The sequence below is a fragment of the Symphalangus syndactylus genome, chromosome 3 (genome assembly GCF_028878055.3).
Source record: "Symphalangus syndactylus isolate Jambi chromosome 3, NHGRI_mSymSyn1-v2.1_pri, whole genome shotgun sequence".
NCBI classification, from domain to species: domain Eukaryota; kingdom Metazoa; phylum Chordata; class Mammalia; order Primates; family Hylobatidae; genus Symphalangus; species Symphalangus syndactylus.
This window is the reverse complement of record NC_072425.2, coordinates 752,108-764,886: the sequence shown is the minus strand read 5'-3', so window position 1 is coordinate 764,886 and position 12,779 is coordinate 752,108.

Sequence of the window (12,779 nt, the reverse complement as noted above, 5' to 3'; positions counted from 1 at the left end):
GCATACAGCTAACAGAGTTAAACCATACTTTTGATTGAGCAGTTTTGAAACACTCTGTCTGTAGAAAATGCAACTGGACATTCGTAGCGCTAAGTGGGTAATAGTGGAAAAAAGAATATGTTCAAATATAAACTACACAGAAGCATTGTATGAAACTTCTTTCTGTTCTGTGCATTCAACTAACAGAGTTGAACCTTACTTTTGATTGAGCCGTTCTGAAACACTCTTTCTGTAGAAACTGCAATTGGACATTCTGAGCACTAAGAGGCCTCTATTGGGAAAAATAATATCTTCAAATAAAAACTACACAGAAGAATTGTGTGAAACTTATTTCTGATACGTTCATTAAGCTAACAGAGTTAAACCATACTTTTGATTGCGCAGTTCTGAACACTCTTTCTGTAGAAAATGCAAGTGGACATTCGGAGCGCTAAGAGGGTAATAGTGGAAAAAGGAATATATTCAAATATAAACTACACAGTAGTATTCTGTGAAAATTCTTTCTGTTCTGTGCATTCAACTAACAGAGTTGAACCTTACATTTGATTGAGCCGTTCTGAAACACTCTTTGTGTAGAAACTGCAATTGGACATGCTAAGCGCTAAGAGGCCTACATTAGGAAAAAGAATATCTTCAAATAAAAACTACACAGATGCATTCTGTGAAACTTATTTCTGATCTGTAAATTCAGTTAACAGAGATAAAACATATTTTTGATTGAGCAGTTATGAAACACTCTTTTTGTAGAAAATGCAAGTGGAGATTCGGAGCGCTAAGAGGGTACTAGTGGAAAAAGGAATGTCTTCAAATATAAACTACACAGAATCATTCGGTGAAACTTCTTTCTGATCTGTGCATTCAGGTAACAGAGTTAAACCATACTTTTGATTGAGCACATCTGAACACTCTTTCTGTTGAAAATGCAACTGGACATTTGGAGCGCTAAGAGCGTAGTAGTGGAAAAAGGAATATATGCAAATATAAACTACACAGAAGCATTCTGTGAAACTTCTTTCTGATCTGAGCATACAGCTAACAGAGTTAAACCATACTTTTGATTGAGCAGTTTTGAAACTCTCTGTCTGTAGAAAATGCAACTGGACATTCGTAGCGCTAAGTGGGTAATAGTGGAAAAAAGAATATGTTCAAATATAAACTACACAGAAGCATTGTATGAAACTTCTTTCTGTTCTGTGCATTCAACTAACAGAGTTGAACCTTACTTTTGATTGAGCCGTTCTGAAACACTCTTTCTGTAGAAACTGCAATTGGACATTCTGAGCGCTAAGAGGCCTATATTGGGAAAAAGAATGTCTACAAATAAAAACTACACAGAAGAATTGTGTGAAACTACTTTCTGTTCTGTTTGTTCAATTAAAAGAGTTGAAACTTAGTTTTGATTGAGCCGTTCTGAAACACTCTTTCTGTAGAAAATGCTAGTGGAGATTCGGAGCGCTAAGAGGGTAATAGTGGAAAAAGGAATGTCTCCAAATATAAACTACACAGAATCATTCTGTGAAACTTCTTTCTGATCTGTGCATTCAGCTAACAGAGTTAAACCATACTTTTGATTGAGCAGATCTGAACAATCTTTCTGTAGAAAATGCAACTGGACATTTGGAGCGCTAAGAGAGTAGTAGTGGAAAACTGAATATATTCAAATATAAACTACACAGAAGCATTCTGTGAAACTTCTTTCTGATCTGAGCATTCAGCTAACAGAGTTAAACCATACTTATGATTGAGCAGTTTTGAAACACTCTGTCTGTAGAAAATGCAATTGGACATTCGTAGCGCTAAGTGGGTAATAGTGGAAAAAAGAATATGTTCAAATATAAACTACACAGAAGCATTGTATGAAACATCTTTCTGTTCTGTGCATTCAACTAACAGAGTTGAACCTTACTTTTGATTGAGCCTATCTGAAACACTCTTTCTGTAGAAACTGCAATTGGACATTCTGAGCGCTAAGAGGCCTCTATTGGGAAAAATAATATCTTCAAATAAAAACTACACAGAAGCATTGTGTGAAACTTATTTCTGATATGTTCATTAAGCTAACAGAGTTAAACCATACTTTTGATTGCGCAGTTCTGAACACTCTTTCTGTAGAAAATGCAAGTGGACATTCGGAGCGCTAAGAGGGTAATAGTGGAAAAAGGAATATATTCAAATATAAACTACACAGTAGCATTCTGTGAAAATTCTTTCTGTTCTGTGCATTCAACTAACAGAGTCGAACCTTATTTTTGATTGAGCCGTTCTGAAACACTCTTTGTGTAGAAACTGCAATTGGACATGCTAAGCGCTAAGAGGCCTACATTAGGAAAAAGAATATCTTCAAATAAAAACTACACAGATGCATTCTGTGAAACTTATTTCTGATCTGTAAATTCAGTTAACAGGGATAAAACATATTTTTGATTGAGCAGTTATGAAACACTCTTTTTGTAGAAAATGCAAGTGGAGATTCGGAGCGCTAAGAGGGTAATAGTGGAAAAAGGAATGTCTTCAAATATAAACTACACAGAATCATTCGGTGAAACTTCTTTCTGATCTGTGCATTCAGCTAACAGAGTTAAACCATACTTTTGATTGAGCACATCTGAACACTCTTTCTGTTGAAAATGCAACTGGACATTTGGAGCGCTAAGAGCGTAGTAGTGGAAAAAGGAATATATGCAAATATAAACTACACAGAAGCATTCTGTGAAACTTCTTTCTGATCTGAGCATACAGCTAACAGAGTTAAACCATACTTTTGATTGAGCAGTTTTGAAACTCTCTGTCTGTAGAAAATGCAACTGGACATTCGTAGCGCTAAGTGGGTAATAGTGGAAAAAAGAATATTTTCAAATATAAACTACACAGAAGCATTGTATGAAACTTCTTTCTGTTCTGTGCATTCAACTAACAGAGTTGAACCTTACTTTTGATTGAGCCTTTCTGAAACACTCTTTCTGTAGAAACTGCAATTGGACATTCTGAGCGCTAAGAGGCCTCTATTGGGAAAAATAATATCTTCAAATAAAAACTACACAGAAGCATTGTGTGAAACTTATTTCTGATATGTTCATTAAGCTAACAGAGTTAAACCATACTTTTGATTGCGCAGTTCTGAACATTCTTTCTGTAGAAAATGCAAGTGGACATTCGGAGCGCTAAGAGGGTAATAGTGGAAAAAGGAATATATTCAAATATAAACTACACAGTAGCATTCTGTGAAAATTCTTTCTGTTCTGTGCATTCAACTAACAGAGTTGAACCTTACTTTTGATTGAGCCGTTCTGAAACACTCTTTATGTAGAAACTGCAATTGGACATGCTAAGCGCTAAGAGGCCTACATTAGGAAAAAGAATATCTTCAAATAAAAACTACACAGATGCATTCTGTGAAACTTATTTCTGATCTGTAAATTCAGTTAACAGAGATAAAACATATTTTTGATTGAGCAGTTATGAAACACTCTTTTTGTAGAAAATGCAAGTGGAGATTCGGAGCGCTAAGAGGGTAATAGTGGAAAAAGGAATGTCTTCAAATATAAACTACACAGAATCATTCGGTGAAACTTATTTCTGATCTGTGCATTCAGCTAACAGAGTTAAACCATACTTTTGATTGAGCAGATCTGAACACTCTTTCTGTGGAAAATGCAACTGGACATTTGGAGCGCTAAGAGCGTAGTAGTGGAAAAAGGAATATATTCAAATATAAACTACACAGAAGCATTCTGTGAAACTTCTTTCTGATCTGAGCATACAGCTAACAGAGTTAAACCATACTTTTGATTGAGCAGTTTTGAAACACTCTGTCTGTAGAAAATGCAACTGGACATTCGTAGCGCTAAGTGGGTAATAGTGGAAAAAAGAATATGTTCAAATATAAACTACACAGAAGCATTGTATGAAACTTCTTTCTGTTCTGTGCATTCAACTAACAGAGTTGAACCTTACTTTTGATTGAGCCGTTCTGAAACACTCTTTCTGTAGAAACTGCAATTGGACATTCTGAGCACTAAGAGGCCTCTATTGGGAAAAATAATATCTTCAAATAAAAACTACACAGAAGAATTGTGTGAAACTTATTTCTGATACGTTCATTAAGCTAACAGAGTTAAACCATACTTTTGATTGCGCAGTTCTGAACACTCTTTCTGTAGAAAATGCAAGTGGACATTCGGAGCGCTAAGAGGGTAATAGTGGAAAAAGGAATATATTCAAATATAAACTACACAGTAGTATTCTGTGAAAATTCTTTCTGTTCTGTGCATTCAACTAACAGAGTTGAACCTTACATTTGATTGAGCCGTTCTGAAACACTCTTTGTGTAGAAACTGCAATTGGACATGCTAAGCGCTAAGAGGCCTACATTAGGAAAAAGAATATCTTCAAATAAAAACTACACAGATGCATTCTGTGAAACTTATTTCTGATCTGTAAATTCAGTTAACAGAGATAAAACATATTTTTGATTGAGCAGTTATGAAACACTCTTTTTGTAGAAAATGCAAGTGGAGATTCGGAGCGCTAAGAGGGTACTAGTGGAAAAAGGAATGTCTTCAAATATAAACTACACAGAATCATTCGGTGAAACTTCTTTCTGATCTGTGCATTCAGGTAACAGAGTTAAACCATACTTTTGATTGAGCACATCTGAACACTCTTTCTGTTGAAAATGCAACTGGACATTTGGAGCGCTAAGAGCGTAGTAGTGGAAAAAGGAATATATGCAAATATAAACTACACAGAAGCATTCTGTGAAACTTCTTTCTGATCTGAGCATACAGCTAACAGAGTTAAACCATACTTTTGATTGAGCAGTTTTGAAACTCTCTGTCTGTAGAAAATGCAACTGGACATTCGTAGCGCTAAGTGGGTAATAGTGGAAAAAAGAATATGTTCAAATATAAACTACACAGAAGCATTGTATGAAACTTCTTTCTGTTCTGTGCATTCAACTAACAGAGTTGAACCTTACTTTTGATTGAGCCGTTCTGAAACACTCTTTCTGTAGAAACTGCAATTGGACATTCTGAGCGCTAAGAGGCCTATATTGGGAAAAAGAATGTCTACAAATAAAAACTACACAGAAGAATTGTGTGAAACTACTTTCTGTTCTGTTTGTTCAATTAAAAGAGTTGAAACTTAGTTTTGATTGAGCCGTTCTGAAACACTCTTTCTGTAGAAAATGCTAGTGGAGATTCGGAGCGCTAAGAGGGTAATAGTGGAAAAAGGAATGTCTCCAAATATAAACTACACAGAATCATTCTGTGAAACTTCTTTCTGATCTGTGCATTCAGCTAACAGAGTTAAACCATACTTTTGATTGAGCAGATCTGAACAATCTTTCTGTAGAAAATGCAACTGGACATTTGGAGCGCTAAGAGAGTAGTAGTGGAAAACTGAATATATTCAAATATAAACTACACAGAAGCATTCTGTGAAACTTCTTTCTGATCTGAGCATTCAGCTAACAGAGTTAAACCATACTTATGATTGAGCAGTTTTGAAACACTCTGTCTGTAGAAAATGCAATTGGACATTCGTAGCGCTAAGTGGGTAATAGTGGAAAAAAGAATATGTTCAAATATAAACTACACAGAAGCATTGTATGAAACATCTTTCTGTTCTGTGCATTCAACTAACAGAGTTGAACCTTACTTTTGATTGAGCCTATCTGAAACACTCTTTCTGTAGAAACTGCAATTGGACATTCTGAGCGCTAAGAGGCCTCTATTGGGAAAAATAATATCTTCAAATAAAAACTACACAGAAGCATTGTGTGAAACTTATTTCTGATATGTTCATTAAGCTAACAGAGTTAAACCATACTTTTGATTGCGCAGTTCTGAACACTCTTTCTGTAGAAAATGCAAGTGGACATTCGGAGCGCTAAGAGGGTAATAGTGGAAAAAGGAATATATTCAAATATAAACTACACAGTAGCATTCTGTGAAAATTCTTTCTGTTCTGTGCATTCAACTAACAGAGTCGAACCTTATTTTTGATTGAGCCGTTCTGAAACACTCTTTGTGTAGAAACTGCAATTGGACATGCTAAGCGCTAAGAGGCCTACATTAGGAAAAAGAATATCTTCAAATAAAAACTACACAGATGCATTCTGTGAAACTTATTTCTGATCTGTAAATTCAGTTAACAGGGATAAAACATATTTTTGATTGAGCAGTTATGAAACACTCTTTTTGTAGAAAATGCAAGTGGAGATTCGGAGCGCTAAGAGGGTAATAGTGGAAAAAGGAATGTCTTCAAATATAAACTACACAGAATCATTCGGTGAAACTTCTTTCTGATCTGTGCATTCAGCTAACAGAGTTAAACCATACTTTTGATTGAGCACATCTGAACACTCTTTCTGTTGAAAATGCAACTGGACATTTGGAGCGCTAAGAGCGTAGTAGTGGAAAAAGGAATATATGCAAATATAAACTACACAGAAGCATTCTGTGAAACTTCTTTCTGATCTGAGCATACAGCTAACAGAGTTAAACCATACTTTTGATTGAGCAGTTTTGAAACTCTCTGTCTGTAGAAAATGCAACTGGACATTCGTAGCGCTAAGTGGGTAATAGTGGAAAAAAGAATATTTTCAAATATAAACTACACAGAAGCATTGTATGAAACTTCTTTCTGTTCTGTGCATTCAACTAACAGAGTTGAACCTTACTTTTGATTGAGCCTTTCTGAAACACTCTTTCTGTAGAAACTGCAATTGGACATTCTGAGCGCTAAGAGGCCTCTATTGGGAAAAATAATATCTTCAAATAAAAACTACACAGAAGCATTGTGTGAAACTTATTTCTGATATGTTCATTAAGCTAACAGAGTTAAACCATACTTTTGATTGCGCAGTTCTGAACATTCTTTCTGTAGAAAATGCAAGTGGACATTCGGAGCGCTAAGAGGGTAATAGTGGAAAAAGGAATATATTCAAATATAAACTACACAGTAGCATTCTGTGAAAATTCTTTCTGTTCTGTGCATTCAACTAACAGAGTTGAACCTTACTTTTGATTGAGCCGTTCTGAAACACTCTTTATGTAGAAACTGCAATTGGACATGCTAAGCGCTAAGAGGCCTACATTAGGAAAAAGAATATCTTCAAATAAAAACTACACAGATGCATTCTGTGAAACTTATTTCTGATCTGTAAATTCAGTTAACAGAGATAAAACATATTTTTGATTGAGCAGTTATGAAACACTCTTTTTGTAGAAAATGCAAGTGGAGATTCGGAGCGCTAAGAGGGTAATAGTGGAAAAAGGAATGTCTTCAAATATAAACTACACAGAATCATTCGGTGAAACTTATTTCTGATCTGTGCATTCAGCTAACAGAGTTAAACCATACTTTTGATTGAGCAGATCTGAACACTCTTTCTGTGGAAAATGCAACTGGACATTTGGAGCGCTAAGAGCGTAGTAGTGGAAAAAGGAATATATTCAAATATAAACTACACAGAAGCATTCTGTGAAACTTCTTTCTGATCTGAGCATACAGCTAACAGAGTTAAACCATACTTTTGATTGAGCAGTTTTGAAACACTCTGTCTGTAGAAAATGCAACTGGACATTCGTAGCGCTAAGTGGGTAATAGTGGAAAAAAGAATATGTTCAAATATAAACTACACAGAAGCATTGTATGAAACTTCTTTCTGTTCTGTGCATTCAACTAACAGAGTTGAACCTTACTTTTGATTGAGCCGTTCTGAAACACTCTTTCTGTAGAAACTGCAATTGGACATTCTGAGCACTAAGAGGCCTCTATTGGGAAAAATAATATCTTCAAATAAAAACTACACAGAAGAATTGTGTGAAACTTATTTCTGATACGTTCATTAAGCTAACAGAGTTAAACCATACTTTTGATTGCGCAGTTCTGAACACTCTTTCTGTAGAAAATGCAAGTGGACATTCGGAGCGCTAAGAGGGTAATAGTGGAAAAAGGAATATATTCAAATATAAACTACACAGTAGTATTCTGTGAAAATTCTTTCTGTTCTGTGCATTCAACTAACAGAGTTGAACCTTACATTTGATTGAGCCGTTCTGAAACACTCTTTGTGTAGAAACTGCAATTGGACATGCTAAGCGCTAAGAGGCCTACATTAGGAAAAAGAATATCTTCAAATAAAAACTACACAGATGCATTCTGTGAAACTTATTTCTGATCTGTAAATTCAGTTAACAGAGATAAAACATATTTTTGATTGAGCAGTTATGAAACACTCTTTTTGTAGAAAATGCAAGTGGAGATTCGGAGCGCTAAGAGGGTACTAGTGGAAAAAGGAATGTCTTCAAATATAAACTACACAGAATCATTCGGTGAAACTTCTTTCTGATCTGTGCATTCAGGTAACAGAGTTAAACCATACTTTTGATTGAGCACATCTGAACACTCTTTCTGTTGAAAATGCAACTGGACATTTGGAGCGCTAAGAGCGTAGTAGTGGAAAAAGGAATATATGCAAATATAAACTACACAGAAGCATTCTGTGAAACTTCTTTCTGATCTGAGCATACAGCTAACAGAGTTAAACCATACTTTTGATTGAGCAGTTTTGAAACTCTCTGTCTGTAGAAAATGCAACTGGACATTCGTAGCGCTAAGTGGGTAATAGTGGAAAAAAGAATATGTTCAAATATAAACTACACAGAAGCATTGTATGAAACTTCTTTCTGTTCTGTGCATTCAACTAACAGAGTTGAACCTTACTTTTGATTGAGCCGTTCTGAAACACTCTTTCTGTAGAAACTGCAATTGGACATTCTGAGCGCTAAGAGGCCTATATTGGGAAAAAGAATGTCTACAAATAAAAACTACACAGAAGAATTGTGTGAAACTACTTTCTGTTCTGTTTGTTCAATTAAAAGAGTTGAAACTTAGTTTTGATTGAGCCGTTCTGAAACACTCTTTCTGTAGAAAATGCTAGTGGAGATTCGGAGCGCTAAGAGGGTAATAGTGGAAAAAGGAATGTCTCCAAATATAAACTACACAGAATCATTCTGTGAAACTTCTTTCTGATCTGTGCATTCAGCTAACAGAGTTAAACCATACTTTTGATTGAGCAGATCTGAACAATCTTTCTGTAGAAAATGCAACTGGACATTTGGAGCGCTAAGAGAGTAGTAGTGGAAAACTGAATATATTCAAATATAAACTACACAGAAGCATTCTGTGAAACTTCTTTCTGATCTGAGCATTCAGCTAACAGAGTTAAACCATACTTATGATTGAGCAGTTTTGAAACACTCTGTCTGTAGAAAATGCAATTGGACATTCGTAGCGCTAAGTGGGTAATAGTGGAAAAAAGAATATGTTCAAATATAAACTACACAGAAGCATTGTATGAAACATCTTTCTGTTCTGTGCATTCAACTAACAGAGTTGAACCTTACTTTTGATTGAGCCTATCTGAAACACTCTTTCTGTAGAAACTGCAATTGGACATTCTGAGCGCTAAGAGGCCTCTATTGGGAAAAATAATATCTTCAAATAAAAACTACACAGAAGCATTGTGTGAAACTTATTTCTGATATGTTCATTAAGCTAACAGAGTTAAACCATACTTTTGATTGCGCAGTTCTGAACACTCTTTCTGTAGAAAATGCAAGTGGACATTCGGAGCGCTAAGAGGGTAATAGTGGAAAAAGGAATATATTCAAATATAAACTACACAGTAGCATTCTGTGAAAATTCTTTCTGTTCTGTGCATTCAACTAACAGAGTCGAACCTTATTTTTGATTGAGCCGTTCTGAAACACTCTTTGTGTAGAAACTGCAATTGGACATGCTAAGCGCTAAGAGGCCTACATTAGGAAAAAGAATATCTTCAAATAAAAACTACACAGATGCATTCTGTGAAACTTATTTCTGATCTGTAAATTCAGTTAACAGGGATAAAACATATTTTTGATTGAGCAGTTATGAAACACTCTTTTTGTAGAAAATGCAAGTGGAGATTCGGAGCGCTAAGAGGGTAATAGTGGAAAAAGGAATGTCTTCAAATATAAACTACACAGAATCATTCGGTGAAACTTCTTTCTGATCTGTGCATTCAGCTAACAGAGTTAAACCATACTTTTGATTGAGCACATCTGAACACTCTTTCTGTTGAAAATGCAACTGGACATTTGGAGCGCTAAGAGCGTAGTAGTGGAAAAAGGAATATATGCAAATATAAACTACACAGAAGCATTCTGTGAAACTTCTTTCTGATCTGAGCATACAGCTAACAGAGTTAAACCATACTTTTGATTGAGCAGTTTTGAAACTCTCTGTCTGTAGAAAATGCAACTGGACATTCGTAGCGCTAAGTGGGTAATAGTGGAAAAAAGAATATTTTCAAATATAAACTACACAGAAGCATTGTATGAAACTTCTTTCTGTTCTGTGCATTCAACTAACAGAGTTGAACCTTACTTTTGATTGAGCCTTTCTGAAACACTCTTTCTGTAGAAACTGCAATTGGACATTCTGAGCGCTAAGAGGCCTCTATTGGGAAAAATAATATCTTCAAATAAAAACTACACAGAAGCATTGTGTGAAACTTATTTCTGATATGTTCATTAAGCTAACAGAGTTAAACCATACTTTTGATTGCGCAGTTCTGAACATTCTTTCTGTAGAAAATGCAAGTGGACATTCGGAGCGCTAAGAGGGTAATAGTGGAAAAAGGAATATATTCAAATATAAACTACACAGTAGCATTCTGTGAAAATTCTTTCTGTTCTGTGCATTCAACTAACAGAGTTGAACCTTACTTTTGATTGAGCCGTTCTGAAACACTCTTTATGTAGAAACTGCAATTGGACATGCTAAGCGCTAAGAGGCCTACATTAGGAAAAAGAATATCTTCAAATAAAAACTACACAGATGCATTCTGTGAAACTTATTTCTGATCTGTAAATTCAGTTAACAGAGATAAAACATATTTTTGATTGAGCAGTTATGAAACACTCTTTTTGTAGAAAATGCAAGTGGAGATTCGGAGCGCTAAGAGGGTAATAGTGGAAAAAGGAATGTCTTCAAATATAAACTACACAGAATCATTCGGTGAAACTTATTTCTGATCTGTGCATTCAGCTAACAGAGTTAAACCATACTTTTGATTGAGCAGATCTGAACACTCTTTCTGTGGAAAATGCAACTGGACATTTGGAGCGCTAAGAGCGTAGTAGTGGAAAAAGGAATATATTCAAATATAAACTACACAGAAGCATTCTGTGAAACTTCTTTCTGATCTGAGCATACAGCTAACAGAGTTAAACCATTCTTTTGATTGAGCAGTTTTGAAACACTCTGTCTGTAGAAAATGCAACTGGACATTCGTAGCGCTAAGTGGGTAATAGTGGAAAAAAGAATATGTTCAAATATAAACTACACAGAAGCATTGTATGAAACTTCTTTCTGTTCTGTGCATTCAACTAACAGAGTTGAACCTTACTTTTGATTGAGCCGTTCTGAAACACTCTTTCTGTAGAAACTGCAATTGGACATTCTGAGCACTAAGAGGCCTCTATTGGGAAAAATAATATCTTCAAATAAAAACTACACAGAAGAATTGTGTGAAACTTATTTCTGATACGTTCATTAAGCTAACAGAGTTAAACCATACTTTTGATTGCGCAGTTCTGAACACTCTTTCTGTAGAAAATGCAAGTGGACATTCGGAGCGCTAAGAGGGTAATAGTGGAAAAAGGAATATATTCAAATATAAACTACACAGTAGTATTCTGTGAAAATTCTTTCTGTTCTGTGCATTCAACTAACAGAGTTGAACCTTACATTTGATTGAGCCGTTCTGAAACACTCTTTGTGTAGAAACTGCAATTGGACATGCTAAGCGCTAAGAGGCCTACATTAGGAAAAAGAATATCTTCAAATAAAAACTACACAGATGCATTCTGTGAAACTTATTTCTGATCTGTAAATTCAGTTAACAGAGATAAAACATATTTTTGATTGAGCAGTTATGAAACACTCTTTTTGTAGAAAATGCAAGTGGAGATTCGGAGCGCTAAGAGGGTACTAGTGGAAAAAGGAATGTCTTCAAATATAAACTACACAGAATCATTCGGTGAAACTTCTTTCTGATCTGTGCATTCAGGTAACAGAGTTAAACCATACTTTTGATTGAGCACATCTGAACACTCTTTCTGTTGAAAATGCAACTGGACATTTGGAGCGCTAAGAGCGTAGTAGTGGAAAAAGGAATATATGCAAATATAAACTACACAGAAGCATTCTGTGAAACTTCTTTCTGATCTGAGCATACAGCTAACAGAGTTAAACCATACTTTTGATTGAGCAGTTTTGAAACTCTCTGTCTGTAGAAAATGCAACTGGACATTCGTAGCGCTAAGTGGGTAATAGTGGAAAAAAGAATATGTTCAAATATAAACTACACAGAAGCATTGTATGAAACTTCTTTCTGTTCTGTGCATTCAACTAACAGAGTTGAACCTTACTTTTGATTGAGCCGTTCTGAAACACTCTTTCTGTAGAAACTGCAATTGGACATTCTGAGCGCTAAGAGGCCTATATTGGGAAAAAGAATGTCTACAAATAAAAACTACACAGAAGAATTGTGTGAAACTACTTTCTGTTCTGTTTGTTCAATTAAAAGAGTTGAAACTTAGTTTTGATTGAGCCGTTCTGAAACACTCTTTCTGTAGAAAATGCTAGTGGAGATTCGGAGCGCTAAGAGGGTAATAGTGGAAAAAGGAATGTCTCCAAATATAAACTACACAGAATCATTC